This window comes from Bombus affinis, chromosome 1 (genome assembly GCF_024516045.1).
Source record: "Bombus affinis isolate iyBomAffi1 chromosome 1, iyBomAffi1.2, whole genome shotgun sequence".
Classification (NCBI taxonomy): Eukaryota; Metazoa; Arthropoda; class Insecta; order Hymenoptera; family Apidae; genus Bombus; species Bombus affinis.
This window is the reverse complement of record NC_066344.1, coordinates 4,251,841-4,267,042: the sequence shown is the minus strand read 5'-3', so window position 1 is coordinate 4,267,042 and position 15,202 is coordinate 4,251,841. Positions and strand designations below refer to the sequence as shown.

General features: G+C 39.0%; 1 protein-coding gene across 1 annotated transcript in view; it reads right to left on the bottom strand.

Annotated features, from left to right (window-relative positions):
* The window catches only part of LOC126920134 (UPF0489 protein C5orf22 homolog), a 420,270-nt gene that overhangs the window by 253,793 nt on the left and 151,275 nt on the right, over positions 1 to 15,202 (bottom strand). The window lies entirely within an intron of this gene.

Below are 15,202 nucleotides of genomic sequence, written 5' to 3'. Positions count from 1 at the left end.
GCGAAACACCCCTCCCGCGATATCTAAAATGGCGGAATTTAATGGACAAACGCTCGGCCGCTATTCGCCAGTCGCTATGAAAATTAAGGTAGGCGGCGGTGGCGGCTGATCTTTATCGCGGTTCGTTCGGTTTCCCCGTCGTGAAAACGATGAGAAAATCGCGCGCTCCTCGCGTCACTGAGGATCCGCCGCACCTGTTCAACGAGGAAAAACGGTACCGAAGAATCTAGTTCCTTGATTCCTATTGGTCTTTGAAGGGTATTTTAATCGTCGACTTTTTGGTATCGCCGGAAAATGGACAATGATGGTTCGTGTGAAACAATAGCACTAACAGTTTGAGTCTTTTAATGTTAATTTCTCGATGATTCCAGTATCGTTAGATCGTAGACGATTTTGATAATTTGAGTTAAGTTTTAGTTTGGACGTTTGATTTTAGGATATTTAATCTCAACTTGCTTTGTATATTTTAAGGAAGAAATGTTATTGTTGGTCTCGATGAGGTAACATACAGAACATAAATTAAAATACAATTAAAATCGAAAGCAAATTCAATTTATTGCCAATCTAAGCTTTGTGGCGTATCTATGAGCCTACAGTACTAATAGGAGAGTTAAATCGAGGGTTAAATACGGTTGACTAATAATTCGTTTAATGTACCGTGTAATATTTGTTACGTAGCATTCGCTAAAATGAGCATTTTCTACTGTAAACTGCGAGCACGTGGTGTCTGGCTAGGGAGGGCTGAAACCACTTTTATTTCTATCTACTTGTTATTCCTCGCTGAAATCTATATCACTTCGTGTATTACTATTTTATCAATTTGATTCAATCCTACATCACCTTTATTTTTACATATTATGTTCTAATATCGTCTATCGGTATCTTTAATCACATAAACAAGAGTCAACTCGGTTCGTCTTAATCGACGATCTATGATAAATTTTTGATTATGTAAGAATTATACGCTCGTAGTGAAATATCTATGATATTAAAAAACATTGCAACTTTCTTTACGATAAGATAATTTTTTCTTTTTTTTTCCAAACCCTATCGTAATTCATCTTAATCCGGAATGAAGAAAACGGATGATGTATCGACAAATATTTCCGTAATGTCGAAGAACTTTCCTAAGAGCTACACTGTCTTGCCTGTTCTAATATCGTTGCAAACCAGATGTTTATAATTCGTTGGTCAGCTTGTTTGTTAGTCGTGCTAACCAGAGATGATCCAGGTACATACACGTCGAACGAACAATGTGCAGAATCTGGAAGTTGTCTACGTACAGGAAAATGTAGATATGAAGTTGTTTCAGTAAACCGTGCTCCAAATACAATGAACATTTTTTAAAATTTTATTCCAATTTTTAACGTGCTCATAACTGACCTCAGAAAAATAAATTCTCTAACAAGTCTATATCTCACTATTGCGTTAATTAGTTATCATTTTTAATAGATATATGCAGTTGGTCGAAATTTCCTTCATTAGGAATCACATCGTTTGTAATATCTTAAAACTCGCAAACAGCGTTGTTTGAGTTTCATTTTCACTCTTATACTTTATCTTTAATTATATTAAAATTGTTACATTCATAAGCAAGACGATATCCTATATTAAGTTCTTAATTAAAGGGTTCTAAAAGAGAGGACAACATCACAAAAAAGTAGAAAGTAGCGTTCAAATTAATTCGCAGGATAGAAATACGCAATCCAAGCATTTCGGATGTGTGGAAATTAAAATTCCTTGATAACAATCTACGAATAAGCTCAAACCGTATATTATTACAGATTCTTTTAATTAAGAGCCAAAGAACTGTAATCAAGAAGATTAACATTCCAATAAAGTCAATGTGAACGCACACATTAAGGCACCTGAAATAAAAATGCGAAATATAGAAAATAAAAGTTCCGAAAGTAGAAATGCAGAACCCTTAGCGTCTCAGATATATATCGTTTTAAAATTGAAAAGGTTGACAGATTCAATGAACTTGCATCGTTCGACGATCCTTCGATTTGTACCGTGAAGAACCAGTTTTAAAATAGCGAAAAGGATAAGAGGGTGGAAGTAGTGAAGTAAGAAGGAGTAAAAAGACTTGCCGCAGCGGCCGCTGTCGTTGACTCCGATAAAAATTGTCTTTTTTGTAAAAACATCACGATTTATTACGGCGCCTACTGCTCGTCACCGATCGAAAACCTGCTCCGGCAAAAAGCGAATGAAAAACGAGATCAATAGCCGGCCACGTCTCGCTAATCCGGAGTGAGCTCGCGTTTCGTTTTCTTCTTTCGGATGATCACGCCGGCGAGTGGTCGGTTAACGCGCGAAATGGAACGGGTAAACTGTTCTGGACGTTGCTGCACCTTTTCCAGGTGAATATTAATTTTTTATACAATCATTGGATTCGCGTCAATAGTCACGATAGCGGTGAAATAACGCTGAGACAGCAGAAATTGTATTTTTCGTGATCCTTTGTTTTTACACGTGTACGTATGTTTCAGAAACTTGTAACTCTGTAATATCGGATGATTAAATTCATCGATGTCTAAATCTTCAGATAATGTTTTAACTTCTTCTAGTTGTCGATTATGTTATTCGTTATCTGGGAAAATTGACGACAGACTGTTTGCTAAGAAACAACATCGCGCAGTTTTCATAAACGTAGAACTTTAGATTCCTAAAATTAAATTTTAATTAAACTTTCATTACAAAGAATGCAGCAATTTAAGAAAATATGAATCGAATCTGCTGTATTCAATTTTCTAATACATAGTAGAAATTTAGTTTCACTTTATCTCAAGAACAGAAAATGTCCAAATGTCAGATTTTCATTTTACATTTGCTATGGTTACATTTTATCTCAGATTTCTAATAACGAAACTTGCAAATTAGGATTTATCAGGACTTATAAAACTTCCGCAGGGGAAACAAACGATTTGTACGTCGTGCTCGAATCACTATTATCGTTCTGTCATGCCCTATCGCGGGGATTACTGGTGCTGACTGTTACTTGTCTACTTTATTGCCTACTGTGCCGCTGTGCTAGCACTATAATATGCTAATAGAGGGATGCTAGCCTCCCCCTGTAACGACGTATCCTGTTTACGAGAACCGACCCCATGCGTCCCTTTCGCGTTCGCAAGAACGTTACAAAGATCTTAGGAAGACTCGTATGAACAGTGGTTAGTATGCTCGTGTATCGACAGGAAATATCTATTACAGGGGATGAAGTCAAAGATGTATGAATTGACGAACATTTAGAACGTCATATTTCACTACAAGTTGGCATTCTACCTATTACTTTGATAATTCATAGCACTTTTCGTGACTGCAAATTCCACGCAAGTTTTATTATTACATACTCCTCTTTGTACTTTCCTCTGTTTACTTTTTTTTACAGATTCCTTGTGATTCTTTCCTTAAATATAAGATTTTTCTATACATTTCTTTCTTTCTTTAAATTGTTCGCCTCTTCCTTAAATAGAAATTTCTCTAGAGATTTCATTGCGCCGAGAGTAATTCGCAATTAAATCGTCACCTCGTCGACCACTCTTGCTTTCAATTTACAATGGAAAATAATCGGAAAAAGGAGACCCAGCACCGAAGATAAAAACAAAACTGTGAAAACAGCGATATGAAAAAAAAGTTCATCCTATCATTTCTGCGCGTGTAACTCTATCGAAGTCGAGCACGGTCGCGTTTAACCGTAGAGCTGTAGCGCCGATCAACCGTATCGACAGAGGAAACAAAGGCCGGGTAGTTGTTCCGCATGCCGGAAAATTTCGGTCCGATCTCCTCGTAGGAAACAGAACGAATCGAAAAAAAAAACCCGGTCAGTGAAAAAGGAAGCGGTAAAAACACGGGACAAAATGTAGTAAAAAGAAAGAAGAAAAAATAGGGGTGAAATCAAAAGCGTCTCGCGTTGTTTGCACGCATCCAGGTTAAACGGGGATCGGTCGCGCGCGCACGATCATCCAGGCCGGACGATTGACCGAAGCGGAGCTGGGGGGTGGTTTGGGGCTTGGTTACGGGCGTGGTGCACACGATAAAAATGGCGCTACGTCGGGGCGAGGGTGGCCTCTTTTATTCTCGCATAAATGCCGCGTGTGTGATGCACCCCCAACAGACCGCCCCGGTTTACTCTGCTGAAAAACACCGTTCACCTTTTTCTTTCTTTTCTCTCTTATAGCCCAGTCTCCCCACTCTAGCCACCCCCCTGTTCTTCTTTTTTGGTAGCGCGGGAACCCTCGCCCCTGATGCTGTTCTACCCTTCTCGTGATTGGGAGGCACGAGTTTCCCGCTTAACCCCTGAACAGCTTATTATGCGACAGACTCGGGATAGATGGATGGCACGAGAATGGTTTCGGGATTGTCAGAGGGCACGTCGGCGACAGATCGAAAGGTTTTCGAAGGTTTCGAAGGATTGCCGCGTAGACGTCCAATGACACCAAAGGATTTCCTTTGTTCAAGCGTAGGGTTGATTTTGGATTTATATTTTCGAGAAACGGATCTCTCATATAGCCAAACTGATCAAGTTTCTTGCCGTTATTAATTTCACGATAGGTAAATGTAGAATTAATAACCGTCATCTCTTCGTAAATTTATCTATCGTAAGGGAACAGAACGAACAATCGCAAGTTCCAAGGGAAATTTAAAAAAATAGTGTCCGTAATTGTTAGTTTTCTATGCGTTCCGGTTTATGCAGCCGGCTTGTAAATGATTCAAATAAATAAAACACTATGATCATATATTAGTAGACCATATAAAGCCGGGGGATTCTATGGTTTAAAACAAAGAACAAAAAAACGAGAATCAAAGTGTAAGAAACTTTTGTCGCTATAATTATGATAGTCCAGTCTCCAAACGGTGCCAATAAACTTACAAAATGTTTTGTATAACATACACAACGTGATCATAATAAGTGTCTATAGGTTTTCGAATGTGAAGAGTGTCTATAAGTGTCTCGTAAATCTATGTGCGTATTACGGGCGACGTAACGTTACATGTCAGGTGCAATATTATATCGAGGCGGAATTACATCGCATAAAGTATCGATCGGACGAACAATGAACGATTCCGTTGTAGAGTGCCGGACGTGGAATCTGGTGCGGTTTAATCTCGCGTTTCAAAGAGCGCTCTTGACGCTGTCATAACAATAAGTCGAATAGGGGATGCGTAGGAAGATGCAATCAATAATTAAATAAACGACGAAGGTCGCCTCGAAGCCCGACGATTGATCGCGTGATGGGCCTAATGGGCGAGCGTTATGGGGTTTCGACGTTCGTCAAGCGCGCCAGGGGGACCGGAAACTTTCGTTTCTTCTTCGTCTCTGACGAAACTGCGAGTCGTTCCTTGCTCGTGGCACGTTTACTTTGGTGTAAGCTGCTTCTTTAACATACTGTCTTATAAGAATTTTTATGAGAGTTTTATATATTTGTGCTTGATGAAAAGGATTTTAGATACATAAATTGGTAGAAATTAAAGAAGCATAGAAAATATCATACGATTGAATCCCTGATTGAATGATATTATTACAAAGTTGAACGATACAAAGATAAATTTTCACATTTATAAATTTAGCATTTATATTCGATTGAAAATTATTATCGATCTGTTACTTGAAACGTTTCTCTACTTTTATTTCATGGTTTTACCTTCTTTATATACCCAAAAACGATCTTAATAATTTTTCCGAAACATCAAATATATTCATTTGACGATACAATATGCAATTACTAAAGTATTAACCAAGAAAAACGATGAACCATATTGCAATTTGCAAAGAAAAGGCAATATTTCTCGTTCAAAAATATTTCATTATCCCGGGAAAAACATCGCTAAACTCTGTCATTCGCAACTCATATCCTCTGGACGAATTACAATGCCGCTCATTGCTTTGGGAACGCGCCATTCATCGACGCGAGACAGCTCGCGCTCGTGCGGTCAGTTCGGGTGAAAAAACGAGCGTCGGAATGAAAAAAAAATCAGGGTTAGGCAGTCGACGGTGGGTATATAACACGCCCCTAACAATTCCATTTCCGGATGTGATAAACCGTACGATCGCGGCCGCGCAGTAAACCGATCGAACCGGACGTTACAGCGCGACGATCTCGCCCCAAAATTCGGATCGTTTCACGCGACTGTGGCTGACGCATTCGCGCGAACATGCGTGACCTCGCCTCGACAACGATATACCTTTTCTACGTATTCATCCTGTCGATTATCTGTTGCTCTGCATTTTTTTCGACAATTCGATTTCAATAACTGATGTTGCTAAAACATATGTTCTTTTCTAAAAGATAATTGAAGATTTTACTAAGTTTTGAACGTTCGTGTGAGGAGTACCTTCTTCAAGAACTATGTTAAAAAAATACTACTTTCAAATGGAAAAGTTTGAAATTATAAGTGAAAATAATTGAAATTCCCTGAGTATTCACCATAGTGTCGTAAAGATTGATAATAGAGAACATTGAACATTATATCAAATGAAAGATCATAAATTAACATTCAATTTTTACAAATTACTTTTATATATGCGCTTGTTAATACAATTTAGGAAGACATTTTTTAAACGATTGGTTTGTTTTCTAATTCCGTTTATGATCGAAGGAATTACACCTCGCATTGACGAAAAAGGGCGAGATTTGACAAATTTTACAGATTCGTTTAAATTTATCACGGAAAATGAATTTCCAATTGCGCTCGTATAATTTCAAAATAACAAGTCAACAGTAAAACGAGAAATATTTTGAAAGATCATTTTACGACATAATTCTACAAATTTTTTATCACGAGTTACAAAATTTTTACCATCGAAACAAACGTGTATTTATAATTTTACAACAAATATTCCACGGCTACTATCTCAACAATGTTTCATGCTCAATGTCCTCGCTGCAATACTTTTTCCTCTCGCATTTTCTCTGCACGTACCACCGCTAAAAAGGATAATATTTACTTTCTAAACTATACACACGTTAATGACTACTGTGTCTCGTAATAGTCGTCTATTTACCAATTTCAACTTAAATATTCACAATACAGACGTATATATGTATGTCAAAGGAACACACGTTGCAATACCTATAGTTAGAGAAACAGAGATAGAAAAGCAGGAGCGCAGGGGGTGAATAGTCAGAGTATGGGTGAGATGACTATGCAATTGCATTGGCCACACCGTCACGTAGCCACGTTTACGTGGATGCCGGTAGACACGTATAATGGCAGTGCGCGCATCGTCGATAGTTATTGCTTTGTTATTGGACTGCCTGACGCGCAGCCGGCCGGCACCGAATGTTGGATTTCCCTTTATTGGAAATTTCCCGCGTCCCACTTCTGCGATTCCCCGATTTCCCGTCCGCAAATATAACTGGCGAGCCGTCACGCGTGCGATTTCACCCTTCCGCCCTCGCTTTCCCCGTTTCTCCCTCTCGATTCGCCACCTTTGTCTTCCTCTTTTCTATATCCAATCGCGTCGAGTCCTCTCGATCTCGCTCGATAAGGGGTGGATATAAGGACAGTTTCGCGGTTTATGGGTGTGAAATAAAATGAAGTTGGATGTTTGGATAATTGGTTTAGTTACGCGTGATTGATAGTATGGCGAATCTTAGTCTTGGTCTTTTCTGTTTGGAGTTATACTATCTTTAAGAAAATTTCATCTTTCAGGTCTTTTTATTCAGACCATTGGCATTATTGATTATTTGGTGAATTTTTTTGATTAATTTGATCAATTAGACATTTTTTAAATCGAAGCTTTTCACTGATTTGATATGTAAAATTTTTAAAAGTAAGATTGTAGATGTAGGATGTGATTCTTGTATATCTTGTTACGATATGGGAAAAATTAGTTGCAATTAATATAATATCCTGGCAATCTGAAACAATCAAAGATATCTTCATTCTCATCATCATTTGAAACCAAAAGATATGACGGTCATTTATTTGATGTTCTTCATATTGATACCATAACCCAGACAAATAACGAGCCATAATATTCTAGCAATCTCAGACAATAAAAAAGGCCTTAATACGCGTCATCGTTTGAAACCAAGAAATCGTTCGAAAGACACGACGATTGAACAATTCTACTTTACATTCCCTTGAAACTAGGATTTAAATACATTATTTATAATAACATTAAGTTCACTTCCTAAGCGAACATCCATCTTCTTTATAGACCAAAACGATCGAGAGTTGATTTCCTCCATTTTGTGAAAATCTTCCGACCGATCCAATCACCGATGCAACGAAGAAGAGGGTGGGGTTGCACGTGGCTTAATTGATTTGATTTCGAGGGGTTTTCATCCCACTTTCGCTGTGTACGACCCTGCAGCCCTATATTAACGTGGCCCTTTCCCCCCACTTCATGGTGTTTCCCCCCATAGTTTTCGAAAAGGTCGACCGGGGTTCGAACATCGATAAACTCGTCGGCTCACATGCTGAACGATGGCTTCCATCTTGTCATTCTTTCCAACTACGTGCAGCATTCATCTGGAAGATGTATTGCGCGTTTAGAGTATTTGATATCGTCACAGGAGACTCTGTCATTCGATAATGATAATCGTGTCGCATTTACGGGTGCAGATATCGTTTCGTCGTTACGTCATATAAATAGGATTAAATACGTTCTATTCTGCCAGTGATCTCCGGGATGACCTCTTGGCGATATTAATTAGAAATTGCAATATTAAGACGATTGCAGTGGTTGCTTATTCATTGGTAAAGTTTTTATGAAGATTTATATGTTTATGAACACGGCTATGTATAATTATGTATTTATGACACTCTCTAAAAATTGTAACGAGAGGCTTACGTCGGATATTTTACCATATTCTTGCATATAATGTAGACTATGTATATTTTTGAACATTTAAATTCCTCATAAATGCAGAAAAGTCCACGCTCCGATATCTCTTTCCAAAGATTATCTGTAGGAAATGTCACTTATATTATTATTATTAATATTGACCATTTAGGTTATATTTCGTTGTGCTCTATTTTATGTAATTTAATAATTCTCAAAAATTAATTTCATCTCATATAATTTGCTAATTCTGAGAAATTAATTCTTAACATGAGAATATCAATAGTAATAATTTATTAGATTTGCAAAATTTGAAGATTCTGAGTAAAAGTAATTCTTGTTCTTGGAAGTGTCAAAGATGGATCATATGATATATTACACGTCACTCCCAGTTTTCTCGTGTCTTCTAAAAAACAAAGGAAACAGTTGCAGATGATTCTTATTAGCATTTGCCTATCTACGCTAATGCGGTTTTTTGTTTTAATCGTAACTCGTTAACAGTTCATCGTGGTAATCCTTCGAAGGGTGAGTCACGATGGCCGGAAGTCGCCAAGGATGATTCACGAATCCGTCTGCTTGCAAAATCAGCACAAAAGCGATTTTTCTTCCGGTGGACTTGGCAAAATTATATCTCGCGGAAATATTCGGTGACATCATCGTGCGTATAATTCGCCCTTTCGATTCGCAACACAGCGACTGGTCCTGGTTTCGTCGAATGGAAATCGCCATGCGTTTGCAACAGCCGCGAAATTTTGCCAGAAGACGCGTTGCGCAATCCATGCGAACTTGCGCAACGATATTCGCGAAATGAAACATCGTTTCCCAACGATCTCGAAATTGAACGTCCAACTGCGGTTTAAACTTGCATTATTCGCAATTTGTTGCAACAGAAGAGCGTCCGTAATAAATACCAATTTTATGATCCAAGCAATATCTCTATCTATAAATCAAAATTTCGTCTTGTACAATATTCCCCATAAAAATTCTGCGCTAGTGTTTAAGTATGAATTATTTTCTCTTGTCCGAGAAATTGATACGATTTCTTTCGTAAAATAATATTTCACCGACATTTTAAATTGAGAAATTAAAAGAGAGGAATATTTTGAAATAATAATTATGATTATTAAAAAAAACAATCCTTCCATTAAAATTAACAAGAAGAATGCGTATAAGTATACATGTTATCAACATTTTAACGATGGGATAATTTTACCGTGAACGATGATTATGTTCAAATTTTTCAAACGATCAAGATATTGCTATAAAAACAACAAAATGCATACAGAGAAACTTTCCTATTAATATTTTTACTATTATTCGAAAAATATGATACCTATATCTCATGTTTATACATTGCAAACGATTATCTCACTTAAGATGTCAACCGAGATGCTCCGTTGCTAATATCTTAAACTATAGAACAATTAACAATTGCAATATCGCAATCAAATTACTCTATAACAACTATATTTAAACACAACATCAACCATCTGAAATCCTAAAATGAAAATATTGGAATATCTCACACTTCTGCACATCCTCCAAATCCTCCGATACTCTCAACAAATTTCCCCAATTCCCGTAACTCTTTATAGAGAACCAGAAAGAAAATAACCTCCCCTAAGAACCATCATGCCAATTCATCTACCAAAAGGAAGACACGAAGAACACAGGTTCGCCGTTGGTGTTGCAGCCAGAGTTCACGGAGTAATTTTCAATATCCACCTTATTAGCTCGGAATAATATCTCGTCCCAGGAGCTTCGCCTCTCCCCAGGATTACACGGTGCTCGCTCGTTTCCATCGGCGAACGTGGCTGCCTCTAATACCGCTGCCACTCGAAACGAAATCTTATCCATATTTCGTGACTCGAAACACCGGGGATCGCGGACGACGAACACGCGGGACGGAAGGGGACGAAGATTTCCGCGAGGGCGAGCGGAAACGCGAGGAATCCGCGCGTCGAGGGGAGCCAACGGCTCGGTTTCCTTCGTCCCTTCGACACGAGCCTCTTTCGTTTACGACCACGTAGGCGTTTTTACGCGCGCATCCTCGATTTCGTTCCCGGACCAACCGGGTATTAAAGTTCTGTTTTACGCGTCGACGTAACCCCCCGTCGTCTTCCGTTTTACTCTATTTCATCCTGTCGGCGAATCTCCTCTGTTTAAGGAACGAGTGGGATTCTTAGATATCCTTTGAAGAGTTTCGTCATTTTTCGAGGAAGAACAGCCCCATCGAGAACCTTGGCTCTCGCTTGCCATGCCGAATATATTCCTCACCACGTCGAGTTCTCTCGACAAGTTTGATTGCCGCGAAGCGTCGGCGGATGTCAGCGTTTGGTTCGGACAAGATGAACGAGCTCCGCTTGAAAAGCGATTCGAATAAGGGGCGTTTCGTATGGGTTCACTCTCTCTCTCTCCTTCTCTCTCTCCCTCTCTCTCTCTCTCTCTCTCTCTCTCTCTCTCTCTCTCTCTCTCTCTCTCTCTTTCGGTTTCGTGCGTCTCTCTTTTTCGGGCTTTCGAAAGAGTGGGAGACTCGAGGGGGTCGTTCCGTTCGTTTGGATAGGATACTCGCTACTCGAGTGGCCTCCGTAATAAATTGGGAATCATTTTTTGAAGGTGTCTGGGTGATAGTAGTAGCCATAAGAGGAATCAATTTTTGAGAAAGTTCTAGATTTTGCAGGTTGCTTGTTGATTAGGTCGATTATAAACGATTGATAAAGAATTAAACATTAGTAGGATATGTTTCGAAGATATTTGTGTTTACAAAAGAAGTCACTGTAATTATGTTAAAAAATAATTGTAGTTTCGCATTAATGACTCTAAGAAGCATCAGATTCATCGATATACATACGTTCTTTGTAATTCCTAAATTTCAGCAGAAGTTTCTAATATCTCGAAACTCGGTTTGAATAACGATACACATAATAGATAGAGCATAAAAATTCCTAAGCAATATATTTCTCATATGATAAATACAAAAAAACAAGCTCGATTAAGAAGTCATTTGGAATCATTAAGAAACACGAAGCAATAACATCTGACCCATACGATCTTTCATACTAAATTTCAACGTAAACCTAATTAAATAAATTGTAACTTCCAAAACAAAAGAATCAAAATTAAAAAAAGAAACCCTTTGAAAAACGAACCTCGAAAGTAGACATTAAAAGATTCTCAAAAATATTCGAATCTCAATAGTCCAACACAAGACCACGACAAAACTTGAAGCAGCTATGAAGCACAGCAAGCAGTTAGCGTGGAGCTCGTTGTGAAGATCATCGAAAGATTCTCGAGCTACTATTTCTCGGACTGGTTCGTCCCATTTGGCGACTACCCCCGTCCCCCATCGATATTTCCTCGTCGGTAAAGAGGAAGGATTCAGAGCGCGAGGCTCGTAACGCGGAGCAATTTCGCGGGGCCGAGCACCTTGCTATTCACCTTGAAACCGGTCCACGCCGAAGCTGCTCTTCGTTCAGAGGCCAGGGCCTGGCCGATCGAATCGAATCTTCATGTCCGATCTCTCGTTCACCCGCAAACGAGTTCCACCTCGTGCGCGGATGCGAGAATGATTCGCGAGTACCCGTGTTTACTTGCCGAGTCATCTTCTAAATTGCAGCGTGTTACGGGCCGTGTGTCGATCGTGGATCGATATTGCGATAAAAAGAGGAGAAAAACATTATTGGCCGGCAGCGGCGTTCATCGTGCACCGTTCAAGTAGCCGCGAGCGGGTACCGATGTCTAGCTCTTGGCTTCGCGCTCGTTTCCCCGTTATTGCTGAGCTGCGCAATCGATGCCACCAATAACGCCGATATATCGTAAATTGCATTCTAATTAACCGTAAATTTCATCGATGTCCAGGTACCTTTTTACGTGTTCCGCGGAAATTAAGAAATTCTGAAGTTGTTTCGTATTTATTTTGACCATGTACGTTGATAGTTTCTGGCTGAATTGCGTTGGCCTGTTTTTTGGAATTTGATGCAGTTCGATGACCCGTTGGTAAGGCTGATTTTTTTCTTTCTTTTCTAGAAAAAGAAAGGCATCGATCTGGTATCTCTTACGTAATATAGATTTTTCAGGCGCAAAGATCAATCGAATTAGTAACGTGTTCTAATTAACGTTAAATTTACTCAATGTCGAGATATAACATATTTCTTTGCAACGAAAGTAAACGCAGGATAGATTTAAAGTATCTGACATATTTGATATAAATTCAAAATCCTCCGAATACGTTATCTAATCTCTGAATTTTTTCTAAAAAATATCAAGTATTAATTTGATATCTGTTTGATATCTGTCACATGACATCTTTAGCGGCTGAATTATGAGCCGCTTCATTTCGAATTCATGTCGTATTTCATAGAATAAACGATTCTAACGTTGAATAACTACAATAGTCAACGACCGATTATCTCTTTGAACATAACTCAAAGGAAAGAAAAATAATATTAGAAAAAGAGTGTACATTGTAATTCAAGAATCATATTTCATCTCGTTAATAGAATCAATATTATAATAACGATTTCGAAAACACGACGTTCTAATCCTAAATTTCCTTAACCTCGAAATTCCAACAATACTATCCCCAATCCTTTAACTTTTAACCAAATACACAAGCCCACTCTCCCTCTCTCTTTCTCTCTCTTGATCTCAATAAATCGGTCCTGTAGAATCTAGAGTTTAGAACCACGTTGTTTGTCAAAATAATTTATCAACGTGATTCGCCTGGAAGGGTCAGAAGGAATCGCGCGGCGAGCAGAGAAAGTGTCACACGAATCTTTATCACGAGTTCGGTAGCGCGCAAATTGGCCGCGCTATCCACGCCACTATCATTTAACATCGTCGTATATTACGAGCAAAGTTTGTTCGCGCGAGCTCGAGGCTCCCCTTTCCTTCCTCATGCTGTTGCACTCGAAAAGTTCGCATCGGTTCGGTCCAACATCGAAGAGGGAGAAGAAACGTGCAGAGAGGACCTCTCTGTTCGGGAGAGAGGAAGAGATCGGCCAGTCGCGATATATAATGCCGCTGGCATGACAAGGCGAGAGCAATTAGATGTCGCCGGATGCAGCTGCAGGCGATTGCGTCATCAGAGTTACTTTGCAACCTTGATCTCTCCGGAGGGGTCTCCGTTTCCCTGTCCCCCACCTCGAAGTTGCTGGCCTCCCTCTGCCAGGTCTCAGCGGCCACCGCCTCCTCCTTCTTCTTCTTCTCTTTCTTCTTCATCGTTTTCTTCTTATTTTTCTTCTTCTTCTTCTTCTTCTTCTTCCCATTCTGGCCTCCGTTACATTACAGCCCCCTCGATGACGTTTCTCGCGTTTTCTCGGTTTCTCGATGAGATACGTTGGCCAACAGTCCGATGGAAGGAGGAAAAGAGTGATGACTGGTTGATAGAACTTAATGATTATCGCTGTGTTTGTTATTTCTAGCGGAAGGACAGCGAGCGTAGTTGGATCCTCAGGTGGGAGGAATAATTGATGAATCGTACAATGTACACACGTGGCGGATTGGTACATCTAGAACGTAGAATCTTCTCGTCGTTTCAGGTTTTCCTGATAGAAATACCGTCGTATTTTCGCTTACAATTTCGCTTATGCTTGCGTGCGGAATTGCACGTTCAAGTCGTACAATATTGCTGCTGGACGATACTAAACGTGTGGTTATATCTGAAAGCGCAGCTGTCACGTTGATGTCTTTGAAATTCCTGCGTTTTCGATGATTTTACTCGATGTCTCATACGTGAGATTAATTTTGCCAATATGTAAATCTTTATCGAAGTTCTAGATGTTTGCTCCTCAATATTTTTGTCCAAGTACTTGGTCCGATATTCTCTATACATTTAACGTATCTTTGAATTAATTTTACAGTTACAGTAACAGTATTAATTTTACAGTTAAGTACACCTACGTGCTTGAAATAGAATATGCTTTGCAACAAATATAGGCTCAAACTTATTCTTAAAGATAACATGGAAAAAGATGAAATTATTCGAAAAAATAATCGGTGTAACAATATAACCAGAGCATTTTATTTGTCGGTAATAATCATACAGCTGATGAGTTTTATTTGCTGGTAATTACCTTCGGATAAAAAAGGGGGAACAGTTTCTTTCTTCTAGCATTCCTCTGAAATACATTTTCGTTGTAGGTAAGTTAGAAACAAAGAAAGACACTTGTTCCTTAAAAATCTAAAAACTCTCAAATAACTACTCGTTAGCGAACATAACTCTTTACTGATTAATGGCACGAAACGAATCGTCTGTTTTTTTTAACGTCGAAGACGCTATTTTAGAAAGTTGATACGAAACGACCAAGTCCAAGTAGAAGGATCCATTTTCTCCGACAGTTGCGTGTATTTATTAGAAACACGGCGTGTAAAATAGAATTAACTCGTAAATCTGACAGTCTCATGGCG